The following is a 25,759-nucleotide window of genomic DNA, read 5'->3' as shown; positions in this document are numbered from 1 at the left end:
ATATCAAACATTCCACATAACACTTTCACACTATGTTTTTTTCCCCTTTTTTTTTCCTTTTCTCGAAAAACTTACCCTCAAGCTATGCATTGCTCAATACACACCTCTTCCTCTTTCTGAGCTCAACAAATGTTCAAATGCCTCTGAACACTATGGGACTCAACATCTTAGGTCATAAGTCCCCTAGAACTTAGAACTACTTAAACCTAACTAACCTAAGGACACCACACACACCCATGCCCGAGGCAGGATTCGAACCTGCGACCGTAGCAGTCCCGCGGTTCCGGACTGCAGCGCCAGAACCGCTAGACCATCGCGGCCGGCCTGAGCTCAACATCTCACTCATTGTAAAGGGTTGCTGACTCAGTTTTTCAGAATAGCAAATGGGAAGTTGTGGTACAGAAAATGGCCAGAGATCACCAGTGTGTATGTGTGTGTGTAGTGAGTGAAGTGCTGTGAATCAATGTGTTTATAGTGTGTCCAGTGAATGACACTGAGGTATGAGTGAACAGTGTAGCATTACATTATTTAATAAGTTATTTGTAAAGAAAAGTATTGTATACTAGGAGTAAATCTAATGATTGTCTCTAACGAGAAGTCTGTAAATGTATGTGTATACGAATTAGCTTATTTTAAATTGGTCTAAACTTGTAAATTCTTTGGCATGTCCTATATCCTTGGAAAAAGAGATCTACGGACGAATAAAGCTACTACTACTACTACGAGACGAAATAATGTGGTGCGTGGTTTCTGTGGTGACTAAGATTGCCACGCGGCAAACCAACCAGTGAAAGTACATATCCCGTTTGAAAGCGCCTCGCGTGGCGCGGAGCGGTGTCACGTGATCGCACAGTAGCACACACTGGGGCATCCACTGTGCGCACACGACCCCCAGTAGGCGACCGTGGCACGCAGTTATCGACCGCAGAGCCTGATTTCTCGACTTTGTGCAACTGGACACGTGTAGACTCCCGTGACTGAAAGAGTTTTGGAATATAGTCTTGTGCGTCTGTAATAATACATCGCAAAGTTATTGGAAAATTTCTACGGTTTGAAGGATGACTTACTTGAATTGATCGCATACATTGTGAATGTGCATTTTTACATCAGTTTTCATTTCAGCATGTAATAATGAAAGATAACCATATATGTGTTATAAATACCAGATATGGACATTATACTCTACAAACGGCTAGAAAAACCATACGACATTATCACTACAAATATGATCGTTTTCTTAGCAATTATCGATAGTGTTTTATCGATATCTAGCACAAGTCGAGAGTAGTGATAAGAAAGAGGCATATCTTTAAGCCACAGTGTGACCAAACAGTTGAAATTATACGGTGGGACGCTAGTGAAAACAACCGGAAGGTATTCGTGTTGTGTATTAGAAGTGGTGTCGGGGGCGTGTGTTATTGTTTTTGTAGTACTACAGACGCGAAAGAAACGTCTGTCTCCCGCCGGTATTCTCGGCGGCGAAGGTATAGTATTCCTTTCGATATTTTCCGTGTGCAAACTGTTGGGCTCTGTTGTGCTTATAGGGGAGGACATGCAAAATTCAGTGTAACAAACATATATAGAAGCTTAATGGAAACACTCAATTGCAATAAGAAATACATCGCCACCGACCAAGTACACCCTGTTCGTAGCACGTATAATAGGCATGAGGGTGCGTAGGAAATACTGTGCTGCACGGTTTCGTCGTTATCTATTTAGTCCTGCGTGAAACTTCCACAGGAATTAGAAGGCCGATCTACTAATTCATAGCATTGTAGTGTGAGTAATTTTCCAATGATACCTCCTGAAGACCGCCTATGAAGTATTATGTTCTTCCACATTACTCAGAAGCATTTGCAACTTATGATTTCTCTGGGGAATATCTATCATCAGGGGTAATATTCTTGAGTGAGCAAGAAAGAAAATAGCTGTAGCAACACATTCATCTCCACTGCAAGAGTTTTTTGCGGCGGTTAAATCATGTTCCAGGTCACGGAGCCACATGAATTTCAAAACTGTGAGCAAAAGCTGTATATAAAAAAGAATTGCAAAATTACGTTTTGCGGTAGCCGCCTTTAGTCGGTATGTTTAATCTGTTGTCAGCTGACGATGTCATGTGGAACACATGTAGGTTTCGGTTTCCGCCAGAGGGTGAGATCTGTCTATAATCAGTAACGTAGTTAAGTCTGCATAGAGCGCGCGAAACCGCCGATACTGAGTGGTGAAACTCTCGTCGGCTGTTTAACCAAATCCCCGCATTTGGTAGTGAAGATACTATCGTGAAAACCTGCACTGTGAAGTGCATTTAGTTAAAACTGCAAATGCATATCGCGTGTTTGCATCATTTTTTTTTTTTTTTTTTTTTTTTTTGTTGGATACACCTTAACCTTGAGCTCATGCTGATAGCATAGCTGTATTTTACTACAGGAGAGCGTATTTTTGAGCCCATGTAGTGAATTGAATGTGTAGTTTTGTGTAGCTTAAGGCTGCACATATCAATGAATTGTGCTTGTAACTGCCTGCTGGGTGTTTGCCTTTGGTTAGTAGGAGATTACACTGAACACTGCATTGGTACTGTCAGTTTATTTATGACGTTATTTCTTAGGTGGTACTCGGGTTTTGGATACTAGAAACCAGTATTTTGATTTTCTAGCTTGACTTTCCCCGTTATGCGTACATCAGAAATCATTTGATGCTAAACTCAGTCTTATAACTGGGATTATTCTAACCAAATTCGATAGCTGTTCAGAGAAAAGTGTAAGTAAAAAGTAATAAATAATTCCTGTTGGTTAGCGTACTATAATCAACAGCACAGCAAAAAAATTGCCGGTATTGCTCATGTCTAAAATGTAGAGTTGCCATAGATTTTGATTAATATACACTTAATTTTAGTATACTATAAAGTAGGGCTTCAGTTCTTTTTCACACAGTAAAAGATTCCATATTTTAGTGCGTCCCTTTCTTGTAAATATTTTGACGCATTTAAATTGTGTTAGCTGTATTACACACACTTCTTCAGCATCATATAAAGGCTCGCTCTGTGAAACCATTACAATGAATTTTTGACACTAGTCCGGTCTTGCGCAATATGTGGGATCTGATATTTGAGGATATATTTCAGAGACAAGATCGCATTTAAATACTAATTTTGAGTTGATGACCGGTTTAACAGTACTTTGCTTTAATCTTCGAATTTGCAGTACGACATACACACACATTCCATTTGTAAACAGTAGTAATGAAATACACAACTATATTGTTTCATATATACAGGTAACATACCTCATCATTTAGAAATACAGTGTGTGTGTGTGTCGTACTGCAGATCCGAAGATGACAGCGAAGTACTGTTGAAACCGGTCGGCGATTCAAAATAAATGTTTAAATGCAATCTTGTCTATTAAGTATGTCTTCAAGTACCACAATCTGCAGATCGCCTCTGATCGGAATGTCTCCAATGTAGAAGTAGGTGTATGTATTGATATTATATATCAAGCTTTTCTGTTAGCACTGTGTACAGAAGACACATTTGAAAAGCTGTGTGCTAGTTTTATTTTTTTATAGATATCGTAAAGATTTAGCTGTTACTCCTCTTGGGTTTTGGGCTGTGTGGAAAACAGTGTGAATTGTCTGTTGCCTAATTTTCTCTATTTCGTGTTGTCTGCTCCCGATTTCAGTATAATGTCCTGCAGTTGTGCTGCTGATTAATGTGAAATGAAATTCATAAATTATTCATTTCACGTCTGGAACATAACGGAGAAGAGTGTAGTGTAGCGAACGCCTTGTTTACATTGTTATCAGGTTGAGAGATTTCTTGAGAGATTAAAATTGTGCTGGTACTCGGACCCGAAACTGGAACTCTTGAGTTGGGTCGTAGTGTGCGAGAAAGTATATCTCGGCAGATTTTATTTTTGTCACTGAAGGCATATATGAGTCTCGGAATGTAATTTGTTAGAAAAGGCTCAGTTAACGTGCGTTCCACGGCATGGTAAAAGTTTTATTCCATCATCAGATCTTTTCAGTTTATGCGCGCAAGACGCATTAAAAATTGTCTCAGTGTTTCTGTACCGGTGCAATTACTGTATTTCCTAAATTACCTCATCAATTTTCAGAGACCGTAGAATGTGGTCACATTCACCGTTACGGATTCTAGGTATTCTCAAAGGAAAAAAATCATGGAGTCTGATGTGTATGCAAATGCTTTCCCACTGTGGGTTCACTAATATTTGCGTGTATATTATAAGTAAATGTCGCACTGAACATCTTAAGAAATCGTCATCTCTGTGCCATAGACCAAATTAGGATACTAAAACATGTTCAAGTGTAAGAGTAATCAAATTATTTAATTTTAATCCAAAACTGAAATTTCGATAAAACTGACTTTTTACAAGCTCAGATTACGTACTACGAGCTAGTTTAATCAAGTGTGCTAATATGTGTGTGGATTGTATACCCTTTGTACCCATGGAATATGGACCAAAGTGTTCGCGGCTCTGTCGGTAATACCATCCGGTTGAAGGAATTTGTTGAATATCCAGGCTCCTGCACACGCTTCAGTACTGCATATTAAAGGGTGCCCACACAATAGTTTGTGGTGGGGGGGGGGGGGGGGGGGCTTTGTGACTGGGCCTGGGGATATGGTATGTTTTTAATATTTTGGAAGACGAATGCCGACTTGTCAGCAGCCAAAGAAATGTTTGAGATCCGGCCATGTTAAACACCAGTGTAATACTGATGTTTAAATCGTTTTATTGAAATAAAAACACCTGAATATGTTATATTTTATTTATTTTCCTGAGAGATATTGGGGGGGGGGGGGGGGGGGGGCGCAGCCCTTGTGCGTTTTGTTCTGTTAGCATATAGGGTGACTTTTGCACAAGCATTATAAGCTATTTTCCCTTTAAAATATATTTACTAACTAAACTCTGTCTATACCACATTTTTCGTACTGTAATAGTCAGTTTCGCCGAATTAGACCACAATAAGATCTAACGCAGAGAAGAGAGGGAGTGAGTCTGACGGTAGCTATCACCAACTACGCGTCCCGTGCGCACCAGCTGTTGCCATTGGTATAGCTACCATTCTCTGCTGTATTTTTGATCTGAAAGTGGCCTAATTAGGCTGAAACTGATAATTGTACTATAAACGGCATAATCTATTGCACACGCTTCAGTACTGCATATTAAAGGGTGCCCACACAATAGTTTGTGGTGGGGGGGGGGGGGGGGCTTTGTGACTGGGCCTGGGGATATGGTATGTTTTTAATATTTTGGAAGACGAATGCCGACTTGTCAGCAGCCAAAGAAATGTTTGAGATCCGGCCATGTTAAACACCAGTGTAATACTGATGTTTAAATCGTTTTATTGAAATAAAAACACCTGAATATGTTATATTTTATTTATTTTCCTGAGAGATATTGGGGGGGGGGGGGCGCAGCCCTTGTGCGTTTTGTTCTGTTAGCATATAGGGTGACTTTTGCACAAGCATTATAAGCTATTTTCCCTTTAAAATATATCTACTAACTAAACTCTGTCTATACCACATTTTTCGTACTGTAATAGTCAGTTTCGCCGAATTAGACCACAATAAGATCTAACGCAGAGAAGAGAGGGAGTGAGTCTGACGGTAGCTATCACCAACTACGCGTCCCGTGCGCACCAGCTGTTGCCATTGGTATAGCTACCATTCTCTGCTGTATTTTTGATCTGAAAGTGGCCTAATTAGGCTGAAACTGATAATTGTACTATAAACGGCATAATCTATTGCACACGCTTCAGTACTGCATATTAAAGGGTGCCCACACAATAGTTTGTGGTGGGGGGGGGGGGGCTTTGTGACTGGGCCTGGGGATATGGTATGTTTTTAATATTTTGGAAGACGAATGCCGACTTGTCAGCAGCCAAAGAAATGTTTGAGATCCGGCCATGTTAAACACCAGTGTAATACTGATGTTTAAATCGTTTTATTGAAATAAAAACACCTGAATATGTTATATTTTATTTATTTTCCTGAGAGATATTGGGGGGGGGGGGGGGGGGCGCAGCCCTTGTGCGTTTTGTTCTGTTAGCATATAGGGTGACTTTTGCACAAGCATTATAAGCTATTTTCCCTTTAAAATATATTTACTAACTAAACTCTGTCTATACCACATTTTTCGTACTGTAATAGTCAGTTTCGCCGAATTAGACCACAATAAGATCTAACGCAGAGAAGAGAGGGAGTGAGTCTGACGGTAGCTATCACCAACTACGCGTCCCGTGCGCACCAGCTGTTGCCATTGGTATAGCTACCATTCTCTGCTGTATTTTTGATCTGAAAGTGGCCTAATTAGGCTGAAACTGATAATTGTACTATAAACGGCATAATCTATGTACAGTGTTTCGTTCATAGAGTTATAAAAATAATTCATCATCGAGTTATAAAAATAATTCACTGTCGCCTCTTGGTGACACAGTACAGTCTTTCAGTATTTATCGCCATTTTCTACTGCCGTTTGCTTAAAATATATCGCCCATTAAATAATAGTAATAAACTCTCACGAAGAATAACTGCCCTTCTTTAATTTTAGTACTTGTTATTATCTAATTTCGAACATAAGAGCGACACGTTTTCTTAAAAAAATGCGTCGTGTAACATGGTGTTGTTTCTCTCTCATCTTCCTCTTGTTAACTGAATCACAGTGTGCAGAGCTTTCGATATTTTGCAGTCTAATGTTAGAATGTAAGATCGAAGTTTATTAAGGCAGTTCGTGCGAGTTTTAGTATTTAATAAGGCAGACATGTACTCTGTGTGAATCAAGAAGCCAGCTTGTACATGTTTAGTTCGGAATTAGTCATTTAGAAGAGACGGTAAGAATTTCCCTTCACCGATTTGATTTAGGTTGACCGTTAGAAAATAATACGATTGTTTGCGTGACCATCTTCCGCAGTAGCTGTTAAAATCTGTTACTATTGGTTATCCGTCTTGACTGACTGCAATGTAATTAAAAAGAATTATACCAGATGCGTTTTGATTTTATTTATAAAGCAACATCCGTGGTTATTCTACAAATTGGATACATACGTTTGTACATTTTTGGTTGTTTTAGGTTTCAAAGAGCGTTTTGTTTATAAAGTTGGTGTGGAAATTACTTACGGCGTTTGTTTCCATTATTCAGAACTCTCGTAATACTAAGATGTGCTTGCTTGCCGGCCGGTGTGGCCGAGCGGTTCTAGGCGCTTCAGTCTGGAACCGCGCGACCGCTACGGTCGCAGGTTCGAATCCTGCCTCGTGCATGGATGTGTGTGATGTCCTTAGGTTAGTTAGGTTTAAGTAGTTCTAAGTTCTAGGGGACTGATGACCTCAGATGTTAAGTCCCATAGTGCTCAGAGCCATTTGGACCATTAAGACGTGCTTTATATCGCTCCCAATTTAGGATTTGCATTTTAAAGAGAGTTGATTTCGTTGTTACCTATATATTATTGTACTGTACTGTCGCTAGTATACAAGAATGGTTCAAAGGGCTCTGAGCGCTATGGGACTTAACTTCTGAGGTCATCAGTCCCCTAGAACTTAGAACTACTTAAACCTAACTAACCTAACGACATCACACACATCCATGCCCGAGGCAGGATTCGAACCTGCGACCGTAGCAGTTGCTCGGCTCCAGACTGTAGCGCCTAGAACCGCACGGCCACTACGGCCGGCAATACAAGAATTCCGTCGCCGAGCTAGTAAGCGCCTAGTTTCATGAACTTGAGGTATCTGCCTCGAAACTAGCTTTTAGTCTTTTTTTTCTTCATTCCTCCTTGATTTTAACAACAGATGTACGTGATACACAAAACTGTGATGAGCGAGATCTTTTTATGAACATAACGAAGTTTGTTTTGCAGTAAACACACTGAAAAAAAACATTCACTTGGGAAAATGAGCGATCATTATATTTCCGTTATGTAGCAATAATTATTGTTTTCCATGTTTCTACGATCATCATCATTCGTGCAGTCCACCATAGGTTTCATATTATAGTTGTCCCATATGTAGTTACAATAATATAAATAAAATTACTATTGATTAGCTTGAACGTTATCGTGTATCCTTATTTCCAATCTCTTTACGAAATTTTTTCCCCATTTCTTGGGATAAAGATTATGAAAATACTAAATGATCTATTAAACATTGAAGATTTCCACAGTCATGATAAATAAGACGTTAGTATTACGTGGGAATGAAAAAAAGTATAGGCAGGGAGATTCGATCCAGAGACATAGCGTTTATGAAACCAAGCACTTAATCCCTCGGTGCCGGACTCCTCGAATACTAGCGCACATACAAACCATATAAGCACACCTAAAATTTTAAAACTCGATGTTCTCGAAAACAGCTGAGAGCTGCGCCTTTTAGTTCTCACATGTTGAGGTCCTAGTCGTGCCCTACACACCCTTCCAATATGAATCAAATCGGTGAGGGGAAGTTCTTGCGGTTCCCTAGTTGGCGTAATAACTGGTAGTCACGCTCTCAAGCGAGGTAGCACGTGGCCCACTACATGCGAGCAAGGCCGACTGAAGCGTTCCCCGTGCGGCGGGATGTGCAGTGGGGAAGCGTTGATGGTTACGGCAACACCGGATGTTGCTATGGAAACGGCCTCGGCACGCGGCCGGTGTCAGGTATAATCGTCGAGCACCCACAGCTGTCCCTCTGAGTCCCAGCTTTACTAATACTGCAGCCAAACGAGAATGTATGATTGCAAGGAAGAAACGCGCACTCGCTTCAGTCACTTAATGCAGCATAATTCATCTCATTTAATAATAACAAAACTCGTAATTACAACCAACATGTAATGTGCTCAAGCTAAATAGAAAACCTAAAATCATTTAGGGAACTTATTAGTTTATCCATGTTTGGATGATTGTGATTTCGCAACTGTCGTTCGATTAATGAAATGCAGCTTCAGATGCGGAGCGACTTTTTGTTACTTTATGGAGCTTTTCGACAGATCAAACTGACTCGCACAAACTTTAAAGGACTCGTAAGTAAGGCAACGTCCAGTTCAAAGTTGTGCACACACAAAGTGATGGTTGAAATTAACGTCGACGAAAGGTACAGTAGCTTGTCATTGAAATTTATACTCCGCCTGCGTAGCTGGGTGGTAACGTGCTTGCGTCCCATGCACTGGGCCTGGGTTCGATTTCCGGCCGGGTTCAAATGGCTCTGAGCACCATGGGACTTAACTGCTGAGGTCATCAGTCCCCTAGAACTTAGAACTACTTAAACCTAACTAACCTAAGGACATCACACACATACGTGCCCGAGGCAGGATTCGAACCTGCGACCGTAGCGGTAGCGCGGTTCCAGACTGTAGCCCCTAGAACCGCTCGGACACTCCGGCCGGCAGTCATCATTTCATCCTCCTCATCGGCCGCAAGCCGCCCAATGTGGCGCCGACTGAAATAAGACTTGCATTGGCTGCCGAACCCGAATGGGACATCTCGGCCAACAATGCCATACGACCATTTCTTTCTTTTTTTTTCATTGAAATTTATAGACGATGAGGACGTGGTTAACACATTTTCAAAATTCGGTAACTGGGGTGGAAAAAAAAAGGAATTACTAGCGCATTGTAATGCTGAAGGACGGTGATGTGTATCACACGTCGGAACATCCTATTTAATGTTTACCACGTTTTTAATTATGCTTTGGACAATATTATGTACCTTCTTTAAGGGCAGTTTTCTCTAAACTTTTCAAACTAATTGAAGCAAATAATGACTGGCTGGACATCAAACGTTCAAATAGTCAACCCTTTTTGCCCTAGTCACGGCAGCTACTGACAGTGACCTGAAAATAGCACAGGGAGCCGAATGTTTAGTGATGAACATGCATAAACAATCAATCTTCCTAGGTTTACGGTGCTACTGAAAGCAACGCCCAGGACAAAGTATCAGGACGATACCTTGCGAAAAAAAAAAAAAAAAAAAAAAAAAAAAAAAAAAAAAAAAAGATTCGAGGTGGAGTTTGCTGGAATGAAAGAAATAAAAAAACAAATATATACAACCGATTAAACTGGCAAACACATCGTATCGTCCGTCGTAGTCCTAAAGTTAGTTTTGTTACTTTTCTGCGCGACATTGGATGGAACAATGTAGGGGAGAGATCAGAGTTCACGAGACTTGCACAATGGTGTATAATTTAGAAAGAAAAAAATACTTTCTGTAGATTGAAAAAAGTATTTGTATGTCGACATTAAAACAAACTATATCAGTCACACACGTACAATGTACAAAAACATCACATAATAGCATAATGAATTTTGAACACCTAGCTTAGTGTGGGCCGGTTTGAAACTTCCTGGCAGATTTAATACTATGTCTCGGACGGAGGCTCGCACCCGGAATCTTACCTTTCGCGTTTCGGCTTAGGCACGACTCACAACCCATCCTCCCAGTTTCACATCTGCCAGTAACTCACTCGTTTTTAATCTCCATGGAAGTTTGAAAACAGCGCATACTCGGCTGCAGATTGAAACATTAATTCTGGAAACAGTCCACTCTGTTGTGGATAAACCATTTCTCCGCAATATCCTTTCTTCCAGCATTGCTAGTCCCGCAAGTTTCGCAGTGAAGCTTCAGTGAAGTTTGGGCGGTGGAAGAGCGTTTCTGGCAGAGGTGAAGCTGTGAAGGCGAGTCGTGAGTAGTGCCCGGATAGCTGTCAGAAAGAGCATTGCCCGTGAGGGCAAAGTTCCAGGTTCGAATCCCATTCCGGATCATTATTTTAATCTGCCATGAGATTTGATCACAAGATATGCTTGACATGTAGTATCATGATATGCCTATGATACCGAAAGCGTTATACTTTGGTGAAAGCATTTTATAGTCAGTTACACTTGTTTTCTGCACAAACAAATTAGAACTGTTTATCCGGAGATTAAAACACTACTTTCGCTACGTCGATGAATCCTTGCATTCTACGCCAGAGCAGTCTTGTGCATCTGGCTGTTACAATCGCATCTGTGAGTTCACAGTGATTCGAGGTGGAGTTTGCTGGAATGAAGGAACTAAAAAAACAAATACCTGTATATACAACCGATTAAACTGGCAAACACATCGTATCGTCCGCCGTAGTCCTAAAGTTAGTTTTGTTACTTTTCTGCGCGACATTGGATGGAACAATATAGCGGAGAGATCAAAGTTCACGAGACTTGCACAATGGTGTATGTCCTGAGGTGACAAAAATCTTGGGATAGTGATATGCACATAATATACTGATGGCGGTAGTATTGCGCACACAAAGTATAAAAGAGCAGTGCATTGACAGGTTGCCGGGTGATTATGGCCACACGACGGGAATTAACAGATTTAAAGCGCGGAATGCTAAATGGATGTAGACGCATGGGACACTTCATTCCGGAAATCGTTAGCGAATTTAATGTTCTGAGATCCATAGCGTCAAGAGTGTGCTGAGAATACCAGATTTCATGCATTACCTCTCACGACAGTGTAGAGTTGTCAATGATAATACACAGGCAACACTGCCTGAAATAACCGTAGAAATCAATGTGGGACGTACGACGAACGTATCAGTTAGAACAGTGCGGTTAAATTGGGTGTGAATAGACTATGGTAGCAGACGACTGAAGCGAGTGCCTTAGCCAACAGCACGACATCGTCTACAGCGGTTCTCCTGGGCTCGTAACCATATCGGTTGGACCCTAGACAACTAGAAATCCGTGACGTGGTCAGATGAGTCCCGATTTCAGTTGGTGAGAGGTGATGGTAGGGTTCGAGTATGGCGCAGACACCACGAAGCCATGGACCCAAGTTGTCACCAAGGCACTGTGCAAGCTGGTGATGGCTGCATAATGCTGTGGACTGTGTTTACGCGGCGTGGAATGGGTCCACTGGTCCAACTAAACCGATCATTGCTTGAAAATGGTTATGTTCGGCTACTTGGAGACCATTTGCAGCCATTCAACGATGGAATTTCTATGGGTGACAATGCGCCATGAAACAGGGCGATTGGTTTGAAGAACATTCTGGGCAATTCGAGCGAATGATTTGGCTACCAAGATCGCCCGACATGAATCGTATCGAATATTTATGGGACTTATCGAGAGGTCAGTCGTGCACAAAACCCTGCATTTTCAACACTTTCGCAATTGCGGACGGTTGTAGAGGCAACATGGCTCAATATTTCATCAAGGGACTTCCAACGAACTTGTTGAGTCCATGCCACGTTGAGTTTCTGCACTACGCCGGGCAAAAGGAGGCTTCAAATGTCCAAATGGCTCTAAGTACTATGGGACTTAACGTCTGAGGTCATCAGTCCCCTATACGTAGAACTACTTGAACCTAACTAACCTAAGGACATCACACACATCCATGCCCGAGGCAGGATTCGAACGTGCGACTGTAACGGCAGCGCGATTCCGGACTGAAGCGCCTAGAACCGCTCGGTCACAGTGGTCGGCTGACAAAAGGAGGTCGGGCACGATATTAGGAGGTATCCCACGACTTTTGTCACCTCAGCGTGAATATCTGTGGAAATACACTACCGTTATTCAGAACGGATGCATGTTCTACACTTCATTCGTTTCTTGAACTTCAAAAAACTATCAGTACCATTTTATAGACTGTTGTATTGGTACATATATCTTTACCAAACGTTTAATTTAATTTTAATTTTTGTCTGATGGATGGGAAAGGGTTTAACGAAGTACGGTATGCAGTTTTATGCTGTTCTCATCACCTGGTATTTAACATAACTAAACACTACAATTCACGTACTTACAATGCACGTATTCATTTAACCTATCATTCCCAATGTATTTGTTAGGTACGTCCAGTAATTTATAGTATCATTTGCTTAACTAGATCTTAATGAATGAATCAAACCACCAGACTTGCAAAGTTATATTCCTCAGATAACGTGTCTTTTAGGCACGTTTTTCTCAGAATCACCACCACCAAACTACATAATCCTGCAATATTCATTTTCCGCTACACGTTTAGTACCTTACTCTTCCTTGGTATTTTAAACGTTGTACTAGTACCGAAAAAAAGATGCAATAGTATATAGCTCGTATCACTGCCATGTCATTCACCGTTTGACAACGGTCATAACTCCGGAGTATTGATGTAAAGTTACTTCTCTTAGTGTCTTTTCCGTAAGCTTACTGATTTTCCAGGCCATCTCTGATACCGTTTGGTTCACTATAAGTTCATAAGAGGAAAGTATGTTTTGACCACGGCCCCTGTTATGTCTGTACGATCACAAGGTAAACTGCCTCCCGTCTTTTATACAATAGCAAGTGGCTCATTGGGTCGGTGCCAGACTAAAAATCCAGAGATTCCGCCTTCAAGCCCCAGTCAGACGAAGATTTTTTTCTGTATGTATAACCTATTTCACCTGTAGTAGTGAATTAATATTGTGAAAAATGTCATGCCACACCGTATTTGAAGTACACTTTGAGCTGTAGGTAGCACTATATCAGGCAAAATAAGTAAGTTCAGAGGACAGAGGAAAGCAAGGCATACCACTTCCAGCAGGATCATGCGTAGTAAAGTAATGTGATTTTCAAACCAACCTGCGTGTCAATGACAATGCTTCTATCAGCGCAGTCAGTGCTACGAATCACTGAAAACACACATTGACTAAAATTTAAAGATGCTTTGTTGATTCTCATGTGAAGCGAATAAATGTCAAACAGTTGCAATTTATTAATAATCGTCCACATCTGCTGGAAAAGAAATGATGTGGACGTGACGATTTTTGGTTGTGAATGTTGCCTAGGGAAACTGGGCTGACATGAGCGGAATGCGTTCGCTTACTTACAATGTATTGACACACAGCCATTATAAACTGGACAGTTGTGTAATGACGCCAACGCATCCTTACAGAAAAGGTGACAAGTATACTGTCAGGTGATTCCGAGGTACCAGGTACCGACCCATCATGAAACACCCATATTAGTACGTGGCGTAGCGTTCTCGCTTCCCACGCCCGGGTTGCCGGGTTCGATTCCCGGCGGGGTCAGGGATTTTCTCTGCCTCGTGATGACTGGGTGTTGTGTAATGTCCTTAGGTTAGTTAGGTTTAAGTAGTTCTAAGTTCTAGGGGACTGATGACCATAGATGTTAAGTCCCATAGTGCTCAGAGCCATTTAACCCATTTTTTAGTACGTGGCGTAGCCTCCACGGGCGGAAAATCTCACGAGTCACTTCTCATTCCGTCGTCCAGGATCGAAGACAAGTCCAGAGATCGTGCTGGCCAGGGAAGTTGTTGCACGTCTTGCAGAGCACGTTGAGTTTCACGGGCGGTGTGTGTGAGAGTATTATCCTGTTGGAAAAACACACCACTTTCCTGTCGTAACAATGGCAAAAGAACGGGGCTAACAACATTCTGCATGTACCAAGGGCTGGTTAGCGTTCCCTCCTCCAAAAACACCAAAGGCGAATGAGAGTTGTACGTAGCTTATCGTACCCCAGACCATAAGCCTGGGTTGGGGCCAGTGTGTCTTGGACGAATGCAAACGACGATACAGCGCTCACTAGGTCTACGTTACACGCGCAAATGACGCTCACTTGCGTGCAGACAGAATCTGCTTTCATCGCCGAAGACCGAGGCACGCCATTGCATCTTCCAAATGATCCTCTGAAGGCACCAGTCGAGCCATGGACATCGATGCCGTGGCGTGAGCAGAAGACGGGCTAGAGGTGCGTAGTCCCACTGCTAATAACGGGACCGCAACAGTTTGTGTTGACACGTCTGGGCTCACAAGCCCTCTTATCTGTGCTGCCCTTACAATACGTCGATCCTTCCGTGCTGCATCTTCGTCCAGAGCCTCATCTACAGTTATGAGAATGTTCGCATGACGACTGATACCAGCATCATTGCGCAACTGACGCAGAACGTCCATCTTGGGTAGCAATTTTCCGAAAAGACCACCACGCCACTCGGAAGGCCACAATTTGATCCCCTTCAAACTCACCTCGCTGGCTGTAGGAAGCACGAGTGCATCTCCATGGCGTGGCTGCCTGCTTGCTACACGTTTGCACCACTCGGAGCCATCTGGCTATGAGCATTCCCTGTTACAGGATAGACACAGGTAGAGCTCTGGTAGCTATGCTATCTGGTGGCGGACGACGTTCAAACCATTATCAGAGCATCAGCTATCCCCCAGGTGGCATATGCCGTCATCGAATTAAAATCAACGCCTTACCAGCTGAGCTAACCTTTTTTTCCGGCAATGTAGTTACACGCTTACTGTATGTGGCTGTTAACAAAGCGATTGCAAGTTAATAAACAGGACGGCGTAGTTGTAACTTAGCCCGCACTATTTACATTATGTAGTCTACCTGTTGCTGACACACAGTCTGTCGTCCTAGAGCTAAAGGCTCAGTCTCCTGCATTCCAAAGAAATATTATAGAGATAACTATCAAATAAGTCGCAATTGAAGAACAACTCAAGTGAAGTGTAAAGATATTGGGCTTCAGTGCGGGGTAGCTGCGAGGTCTAGGGCGTCTTGCACGGTCTGGGCGGCTCCCTTGTCGGAGGTTCGAGTCCTCCCTCGGGCGTGGGTGTGTATGTTGTCCTTAGCGTATGTTAGGTTAAGTAGTGTGTAGGCTTAGGGACCGATGACCTCAGCAGTTTGGTCCCTTAACAATTCACACACATTTTTATTGGGCTTCACACTGTATTAATATCCAACAGTGAGACCGGAGATGATCAGTAGACGTTAGTTAATTATACAGGGGGCCCAAAATTCGCGCTCTCAAAGTACCACACCGCGATTCCTTGCAAAGTAACAGTACAAAAATGTCTCTACCAAAATTCCATCCCGTGCATATTTTCGGTAGAAAAGAAAGCCATTTGGCAACACTGTAATCAATGTACGACAAGTAGCTTTATTCAAGACTACACTGAAATAACAAAAGACGTGGGATACCTCTTAATATCGTGACGGGCCGCCTCCTGCCTGGCGTAGTGCAGCAATGCGACGTGGCGTGGACTCGACAAGCCGTCGGAAGTCCCCTGCAGAAATACTGCGCCATGCTGCCATTACAGCCATCTAAAATTGCGAAAGTGTTGCCGGTGCTCGATTTTGTGCACAAACTGACCTCCCAATTACGTCACAGGAATGTTCGGTGTGATTCATGTTTGGCGATATGGGCGGCTAAATCATTCACTAGAAATGTCCAGTGTTCTTCAAACCAATCGCGGACAATTGTGGCCCGGTGAAGTGGCGCATTTTCACCCATGAAAATTCCGACGTCGTTTGGGAACACGAAGTCCATGAATGGCTGCAAATGGTTTCCAAGTAGCCGAATATAACCATTTCCAGTCAATGACCGGTTCAGTGGGAGTAGAGGACTCAGTCCGTCCGTACCATGTAAACACAGCCCATACCGTTACGGCGCTATCACCAGCTTGCGCAGTGCATTGTTGACAATCTGAAGCCATGGCTTCGTTAGGTATGCGCCACACTCGAACCCTACCATCGGCTCTTACCAACTCAAATCGGGAACGCTGCAATTCTCTGTCGTCATGTGAAAGTCGTCGGTCACTGCATTGTCCGTAGTAAGAGGTAATGCTTGAAATTTGTTATTTTCGGCACACTAGTGACCCTGTGGCTCTCGGAGTACTGAATTGCCTGACGATTCCCGAAATGCAATGTCCGAAGCTTCTAGTTCCAACTACCATTCCGCGTTCAAAGTCCGTTAATTCCCGTCCCGTGGCCACCATAACGTCGCAAAAACCTTTTCGCATGAATCACATAAGTACAAATGACAGCTCCACCTGTGCACTATCCTTTTATACCCTTTCGTGTACGCGATACTACCCTCATCTGTATATGTGGATATCACTATCAAAATGGCTCTGAGCACTATGGGACTTAACTTCTGAGGTCATCAATCCCCTAGAACTTAGAACTACTTAAACCTAACTAACCTAAGGACATCACACACATTCATGCCCGAGGCAGGATTCGAACCTCCGACCGTAGTGGTCGCGCGGTTCCAGACTGTAGCGCCTAGAACCGTTCGGCCACGCCGGCCGGGATATCGCTATCCCATGACTTTTGTCACCTTAGTGCATGTCACTGTGAAGCCCAGTTAGTACCGTGCATACAGTCGTGTGTTAGAATGCGCGAGTTCGATCGAACTTTAACTTCAGTGTCTAATTACTTTACGAATGAGTTAATGTTTTAAATATTTGACGCTAAGCGCGTAACGAGAATAAATTTTGAAAATGTTTGAATTTTTATTTGAAGTTTGTTGGTTTGTTGGAAGTCGCAAAGTGCTCTCATTATGAAACACCGACTGAATATGATCTGGGTAATCTGCGCTCTATTTTAAGTGAAATCTAGTTTTTCACACATCTCAGTGTTTACGACTTCATGTCTTCTAAACAACGTGTCGTAGAATGACATAATTTTGCAGGTACAGGGTGTTTCAAAAATGACCGGTATATTTGAAACGGCAATAAAAACTAAACGAGCAGCGATAGAAATACACCGTTGGTTGCAATATGCTTGGGACAACAGTACATTTTCAGGCAGACAAACTTTCGAAATTACAGTAGTTACAATTTTCAACAACAGATGGCGCTGCGGTCTGGGAACCTCTATAGTACGATATTTTCCACATATCCACCATGCGTAGTCTCTGAATGAAATTACCCGAAACCTTTGACAACGTGTCTGGCGGAATGGCTTCACATGCAGATGACATGTACTGCTTCAGCTGTTCAATTGTTTCTGGAGGTACACCTGGTCTTTCAAGTGTCCCCACATAAAGAAGTCACAGGGGTTCATGTCTGGCGAATAGAGAGGCCAATCCACGCCGCCTCCTGTATGTTTCGGATAGCCCAAAGCAATCACACGATCATCGAAATATTCATTCAGGAAATTAAAGACGTCGGCCGTCCGCCGCTCGTGGTCTCGCGGTAGCGTTCTCGCTTCCCGAGCACGGGGTCCCGGGTTCGATTCCCGGCGGGGTCAGGGATTTTCACCTGCCTCGAGATGACTGGGTGTTTGTGTTGTCCTCATCATTTCATCATCATCCAGGAAAGTGGCGAAATTGGACTGTGCAAAGATTGGGTAATTGTACGGGCGCTGATAACCGCGCAGTTGAGCGCCCCACAAACCAAACATCATCATCATCAAAGACGTCGGCCGTGCGATGTGGCCGGGCACCATCTTGCATAAACCACGAGGTGTTCGCAGTGTCGTCTAAGGCAGTTTGTACCACCACAAATTCATGAAGAATGTCCAGATAGCGTGATGCAGTAATCGTTTCGGATCAGAAAAATGGGCCTATGATTCCTTTGGAATCTGTTTATTGACGAAGCCGTCCAGGTAAAAATAAGCTTCCTCAGTAAACCAAAAGCTGCCCACATGCATATCGCCGTCATCAATCCTGTGCACTATATCGTTAGCAAATGTCTCTCGTGCAGCAATGGTAGTGGCGCTGAGGGGTTGCCGCGTTTGAATTTTGTATGGATAGAGGTGTAAACTCTGGTGCATGAGACGATACGTGGACGTTGGCGTCATTTGGACCGCAGCTGCAACACGGCGAACGGAAACCCATGGCCGCTGTTGGATCACCTGCTGCACTAGCTGCGCGTTGCCCTCTGTGGTTGCAGTACGCGGTCGCCCTACCTTTCCAGCACGTTCATCCGTCACGTTCCCAGTCCGTTGAAATTTTTCAAACAGATCCTTTATTGTATCGCTTTTCCGTCCTTTGGTTACATTAAACCTCCGTTGAAAACTTCGTCTTGTTGCAACAACACTGTGTTCTAGGCGGTGGAATTCCAACACCAGAAAAATCCTCTGTTCTAAGGAATAAACCATGTTGTCTACAGCACGCTTGCACGTTGTGAACAGCACACGCTTACAGCAGAAAGACGACGTACAGAATGGCGCACCCACAGACTGCGTTGTCTTCTATATCTTTCACATCACCTGCAGCGCCATCTGTTGTTGAAAATTGTAACTACTGCAATTTCGAAAGTTTGTCCGCCTGAAAATGTACTGTTGTCCCAAGCATATTGCAACAAACGGTGTATTTCTATCGCTGCTCGTTTAGTTTTTATTGCCGTTTCAAATATACCGGTCATTTTTGAAACACCCTGTACATTCAATGACATATTTGGATACTGACTGCAAACTGTATTACGAATAAAGTCAATAGTAAAGTAGTAATACATTTAAACTTCATGCTAGATGTTACCGTTGTATAGCATAAACAGCAAAATTGTATTAAGCGATAAACTTTTTTCGTTTTATCATTTTGTGTGTGTGAAGAGGGCATGAGAAAAAGTTTCGTTAAGTTGTGAAATTATGTGCAAGGTTGGTTGGAAGTCGCTAAGTGCTCCCATTCTCAAATAATCAATAAATGTATGAAGTCCGGGTATTTTCACGCCGTCAGTTACGATGCCTCAAGATACGCACGCAGTTTCTAACAGTAATATTTGTTTTCTTGTGTTAAACTTTTAACATAAGATTATACTTCTTAATGAGAAGATAATGACAGCGTTTCAGATTTTTAAATTCGGTCGGTAATGACGGGGTTTTATTGAAAACCAAATTTTTGTTCCCCCTGGGAGCTGTTAGATAGGCAACGTACAGCTGGTACCGGGTTTCGGGATAGTCGCTTAGTAATGTAGATGCGTAGCCTACAACTACATATTTTTAACGCGGAACAGAACAATAATTGGTCAGATATCTCAGAAATAGTCATGAAGGGTAATAATCGGTTAAAAACAAATGACCAGACATAGCACAGAAATAACTACAAAACGTATCAATGTGCAGATGTTAAACATCCATTCTGTATTCAGTAAGTAATATTTTAAATACGCCAACGTTGACAGCATGTCTGTCACAAAACATACAAGACGTGTCCCCCCCCCCTTTTTTTTAAGGGAGTACCGTTTTGAAATAAAAATAAAACTAGTAGACTTTCCTTAGCAATTTCACTTTTACGTGAAAACATGTACCTGAATATACGAGTACTTTCCTACATAATTCCCACCAGTATTAAGGCACTTATCGTGTCATACAACCAGCTTTTGAATAACGTCCTCGTAGAAACCTGCTGCTCGATTGAGCAACAACTGCATAAAACACACTTCTTGACACTTGAGGAGACTCGTCATACAACATCGAAATCCTAAAGCGTCCGTTCTGTCTCACTTTTTCATCAATTTAGTGCACGGAATCGTTACTAATGACTGAAGATCGCCCACTTCGTTCCCCGTCGTGCACATTCGTACGGCTATCTTTAAAAGCTCTCACCCATTTCCGTACCATTCCATCTCTCGTAATGTTTTCTCCACACACTTCACTGATCTCTCGACGAATTATAGCCGCTTTCGCGCCTTTAGGACTAAGAAAACAAATCACAGCACATACTTCACTGTCGGCGGTATTCTCAATCGGAGGAGGTTTTTCAAATGCAAACAAACTTAAAAACGTCGAATATTGGTGAAAATTGTGTAGAAAAGTAGATAAGAGTACAGGCTTTCATGTAAAAATAAAACTGCCAAGCAGAGTTTCCCTTTTTTATTTTTATTCCAAAACGGTACTTACTTAAAAACACGGCTCGTACATATTATTCAGAGCAGATGCTCAAAGCGACGTCTTGCATCTCCAAACATTTTGTGACTCGCTAGATCTTGCTTCGCTGAATTCACCAGAACATTGCTGCATCCACGGTTAAAAGAGCAGCATAGAAATGTACAGCCAGTTTTTCTACATTCCCTATCAGTGGAAAAGCACATGTGGACACTTCATTAATCAAAGTGGGTCGTTGACCTCTTATACTTCCTCTTTATGTATACATACGGTGCTATGGAGATCAACTTGATTTCTTTAAACAACTTCACGTAGCAGCGCATTCCCTGACGAAGTCAAAGCCCGGTGTGTGTGTGTGTGTGTGTGTGTGTGTGTGCGTGCGTGCGTGCGTGCGTGCGTGCGAGAGAGAGAGAGAGAGAGAGAGAGAGAGAGAGAGAGAGAGAGAGAGAGTTAGAAACACAGCTTTTATTCTGCACTATTCAATTAAACTTAGCTACCCGTGAACGGAGTAAGATTCCAATTAGTGGTAATGGCCGAGATTTTTTCAGGTATCCATTGAGGTAGCTAGTAATAATAACAGTAGTAGACTAAAAGCTAAAAGACCTATCTGATCGTTAAATGATGACAGTTGCATTAGTAACAGAATTTGGTAATAACCTTTGTATCGGGCTGGACGCCCTACTAGTGACAATGTGTCCTGAAGAACTTGAGTGGACACTAAAGCACTAAGCATGAGAGTCGGTACTAATCGGTAGAACCGGTGGCAGCGGTTACACTGGGAAATAGCTTCGGATGTAGTAGGGCGAACAATACCCTTACACATTGTGTCTGTGTGATTTACAGGGTAACGGCTTACGTTAAAAGGAGCAGGGATAGACCAGGAAGAAGGTGGATGGAGTCGCTTCCTTCACCTTGGGAGAGGGAATATGACTGAAGAAAGAGAAACAGTGCTGACAGTGGACGGTGACTTAGGAGGGGCGAATTGCGTGGAAGAGAACAGAATAAACGTTGAAAGCGAAAATATGTCATTAAAACTGCAATAACGAAAAGGATTGTACGCTCATTGCTGTATTATAATATATAAGTGCTCGTGTTTTGTGTAAGACATGCTCTATAACGATTAAGAAGCCAGATACCTTGTAACGAAGTCTAAAATAAGGAAATTTAAAAAAAGCTACACCTGGAATTGAATTCGGGAACTCGAGAATTCTAACGCAAAACTCTACTCGCCGCACTAACTACACTCCTGGAAATGGAAAAAAGAACACATTGACACCGGTGTGTCAGACCCACCATACTTGCTCCGGACACTGCGAGAGGGCTGTACAAGCAATGATCACACGCACGGCACAGCGGACACACCAGGAACCGCGGTGTTGGCCGTCGAATGGCGCTAGCTGCGCAGCATTTGTGCACCGCCGCCGTCAGTGTCAGCCAGTTTGCCGTGGCATACGGAGCTCCATCGCAGTCTTTAACACTGGTAGCATGCCGCGACAGCGTGGACGTGAACCGTATGTGCAGTTGACAGACTTTGAGCGAGGGCGTATAGTGGGCATGCGGGAGGCCGGGTGGACGTACCGCCGAATTGCTCAACACGTGGGGCGTGAGGTCTCCACAGTACATCGATGTTGTCGCCAGTGGTCGGCGGAAGGTGCACGTGCCCGTCGACCTGGGACCGGACCGCAGCGACGCACGGATGCACGCCAAGACCGTAGGATCCTACGCAGTGCCGTAGGGGACCGCACCGCCACTTCCCAGCAAATTAGGGACACTGTTGCTCCTGGGGTATCGGCGAGGACCATTCGCAACCGTCTCCATGAAGCTGCGCTACGGTCCCGCACACCGTTAGGCCGTCTTCCGTTCACGCCCCAACATCGTGCAGCCCGCCTCCAGTGGTGTCGCGACAGGCGTGAATGGAGGGACGAATGGAGACGTGTCGTCTTCAGCGATGAGAGTCGCTTCTGCCTTGGTGCCAATGATGGTCGTATGCGTGTTTGGCGCCGTGCAGGTGAGCGCCACAATCAGGACTGCATACGACCGAGGCACACAGGGCCAACACCCGGCATCATGGTGTGGGGAGCGATCTCCTACACTGGCCGTACACCACTGGTGATCGTCGAGGGGACACTGAATAGTGCACGGTACATCCAAACCGTCATCGAACCCATCGTTCTACCATTCCTAGACCGGCAAGGGAACTTGCTGTTCCAACAGGACAATGCACGTCCGCATGTATCCCGTGCCACCCAACGTGCTCTAGAAGGTGTAAGTCAACTACTCTGGCCAGCAAGATCTCCGGATCTGTCCCCCATTGAGCATGTTTGGGACTGGATGAAGCGTCGTCTCACGCGGTCTGCACGTCCAGCACGAACGCTGGTCCAACTGAGGCGCCAGGTGGAAATGGCATGGCAAGCCGTTCCACAGGACTACATCCAGCATCTCTACGATCGTCTCCATGGGAGAATAGCAGCCTGCATTGCTGCGAAAGGTGGATATACACTGTACTAGTGCCGACATTGTGCATGCTCTGTTGCCTGTGTCTATGTGCCTGTGGTTCTGTCAGTGTGATCATGTGATGTATCTGACCCCAGGAATGTGTCAATAAAGTTTCCCCTTCCTGGGACAATGAATTCACGGTGTTCTTATTTCAATTTCCAGGAGTGTATAAAGCACGGCGACACAGTCATGAACTACGGTACTTGTTCATGTGGTTACTATATTGGCAAATTGCTTTTCTTTGACAGCCATTCTCTACCAAAAATATCCACAGGACGAAATTTTTGTACTGTTAGTAGGCAAGGAACTGCATTGTGACATCCGAGTGAGCGAAGTTTGGTTCACACAACATATCGCTTTGCGGCCAGTATGCCTAAATATTATGCTGGAAGTTAAGAAACGACATATCCAACGCCTACGACAAAGAGTTTAGTGACTGACTCTTCAAACAAGAGACCAAAGTGAGTACATCAAGAAAATCAGCCAAGCTGTCGACACTTACAGGCAATTAAGTTTATACCTGCGGCCAAGTATGTGTGTAGAGCAGATGGGTTGTAAGGGGGCGATTCTTCTAATATTCAGTTTGTCTCTCTGCTATGTAGCGACATGATGCATAATTCATTGTCGTATTTTATTCGACTTCATGACGTTCAGTGCGCACATCTGGAATTGTTAGACATGAGGAAGCTGTTAGTGGATTAATCACTTCTGAAGATGGCTATCAACGGCAAATTGGTATTGTGAACTTCGTCATTATTAAGCAATATTGACGTAAGAAATTATTGTATAAATATTTAAACGGTCGCATACTTCCGTTTGGCAATATATCAATTTTTAACATCGTTTACTGCCTGTTCGGGAACTTTGTTTCCCATTATTCCTGCACGCGAGCGGTTGCACTGGCTCTTGTAAACACATCATCACATAGACAATAGGTTTCTTCCGCTGTTGTTTGCCGACCTGACACCCAACAGTCGCTTAAAGTTTTGTCTGTATGTATCATTGGAAAGAGAAAGGTCACTCTACCCTTGATGGAACATGCAAGCATTTTCCTGGATTCTGAGAGATAAGAAAAGATTTAGAAGGCCCTCTAATGGAAGGAAGGCGTACTGTATTAAAAAACATACAGCTGCAGACTGTGAAGCATGGAGAATTCAGGAGGCAACCGTCTTCCAGCTGTGTAGTGGAATGACATCTGCTGCTGATGTTTGTTAGAGATAATGTATCACATTTAGGCAGTTTGCGCCGCGCGGGGTAGCCGCGGGGTCTCGGGCGTCCTATCACGGTCCGCGCGGCTCGCCCCGTCGGAGGTTATAGAGTCCTCCCTCGGGCGAGTGTGTGTGTGTGTGTGTGTGTGGTGTTGTGTTGTGTTTAGCGTAAGTTAAAGTTAGAGTAAGTAGTGTGTAAGCTTAGCGACCGATGACCTCAACAGTTTGGTCCCATTAAGATCATACCATAAGTTTCCAAATTTCAGACCGTTTGCAGTTATGTACGGTAGTAATTTGTATCAGGTAGGTTTACCATACGTCGACGATGAGATCATTAGACACAAAGTTCAGGCACTGATACGACTGTGATGGGAAAGTAAACAGGCGGTGCCTATTTCAAAAGAACCGGCTCGGTATTTAAATGGTTAAGGAATAACTCTATCTGGTATTCCATATTAAACGCGGAAGACTGAAGGAATTCAGAGCCATGCAAGTAATTTTGTGGCTGTATGGCACGAACGTGTTAGAGATGCTCAGGGGCTTTACATGAGAAAAATGGCGACGTTGTTTTCGCGAAACGCTGTTATGGAAGTTTAGAGAACTAGTATTCACGACACACCGTAAAAGATACTTCTGCTCCTGACGTATATCTCGTCGGATAATTATAAGAACAATATGAGATTAGGACGCCTGCAATGCCATACAGCGAGTCATTTTTTCCCGCACTCCATCTATGAATGCAAAAGAAAATTGAGGAACTAGTGCGAAGTACTCTCCTATTGTGTTGTAAACTGTCTTTTGTTGGGAGACTGTAAGACTTCGCTCGTTGATGATTTTTTTCTTTCTTTTCTTTACGTCAATGAGCTAAAATCTTTTGAAAGTAGACACTAGTGCAGTTTAACGTACCAACCAAATTGTTTCGAAAAGAAAGCGAGAGACAGCTGCTATAAAACACGAGTATTGAACGCTCTTGTTACAAGTAAGTCGTCATGTACGCTTTAAAATCTTATGCTTTTAAAGTGAAGGTATTTAAAAAAATATATATAACTGAAATAAGCCACGTGAAGAAAATATGTCAAGATAGCTGAGAGAATTTAATTGTAAACGTTAAAGAAGCATCCAAGTGATGGATTTCAATGAGAGCCCTTGCTGTGCGGAACATGTAACGCCAACTTTCCTGCTCAGGAAGGAGGAGAGAAATTTAAAAGTTTTCAGCCACGCTTAGTTTTGGAAGCAGTGAAACAGCTCAGAGATCACGGAGGACGGCGTGCTAGTCCTGAAATGCGCACGTACTTTCGGTATCACTCGACTTCGAATCGGTAGTGCAGACTTCGTCCTCAACATACTGCTTGGTGGCGAGCTGGACCTATTCTGTCGGCATCTCGAAGCCACTATTTTATTTCTCATCCAGCTTTGCCTTGCCAGAACGCGGTGGGTGGCAAGCACAATGGTTTATTTGAAGATTACGGTGCTCGATTTTTGTTATTTATCTTTAACAAA

The 25,759-nt window shown here is 43.3% G+C and overlaps 1 protein-coding gene across 1 annotated transcript in view; it reads left to right on the top strand.

The window, feature by feature from the left end:
- Positions 1–1,310: 1,310 nt before the first annotated feature.
- The window catches only part of LOC126184557 (cyclin-dependent kinase 10), a 107,285-nt gene continuing 82,836 nt past the window's right edge, over positions 1,311–25,759 (top strand). Inside the window, exon 1 of the mRNA XM_049926984.1 lies at positions 1,311–1,484. The gene's annotated coding sequence lies outside the window, so the exon portion shown is untranslated. The remainder of the gene's footprint in view (positions 1,485–25,759) is intronic.

This window comes from Schistocerca cancellata, chromosome 4 (assembly GCF_023864275.1).
Source record: "Schistocerca cancellata isolate TAMUIC-IGC-003103 chromosome 4, iqSchCanc2.1, whole genome shotgun sequence".
NCBI lineage: Eukaryota > Metazoa > Arthropoda > Insecta > Orthoptera > Acrididae > Schistocerca > Schistocerca cancellata.
The sequence above is the reverse complement of the archived record's forward strand: the minus strand, read 5'-3'. Positions and strand labels throughout refer to the sequence as shown.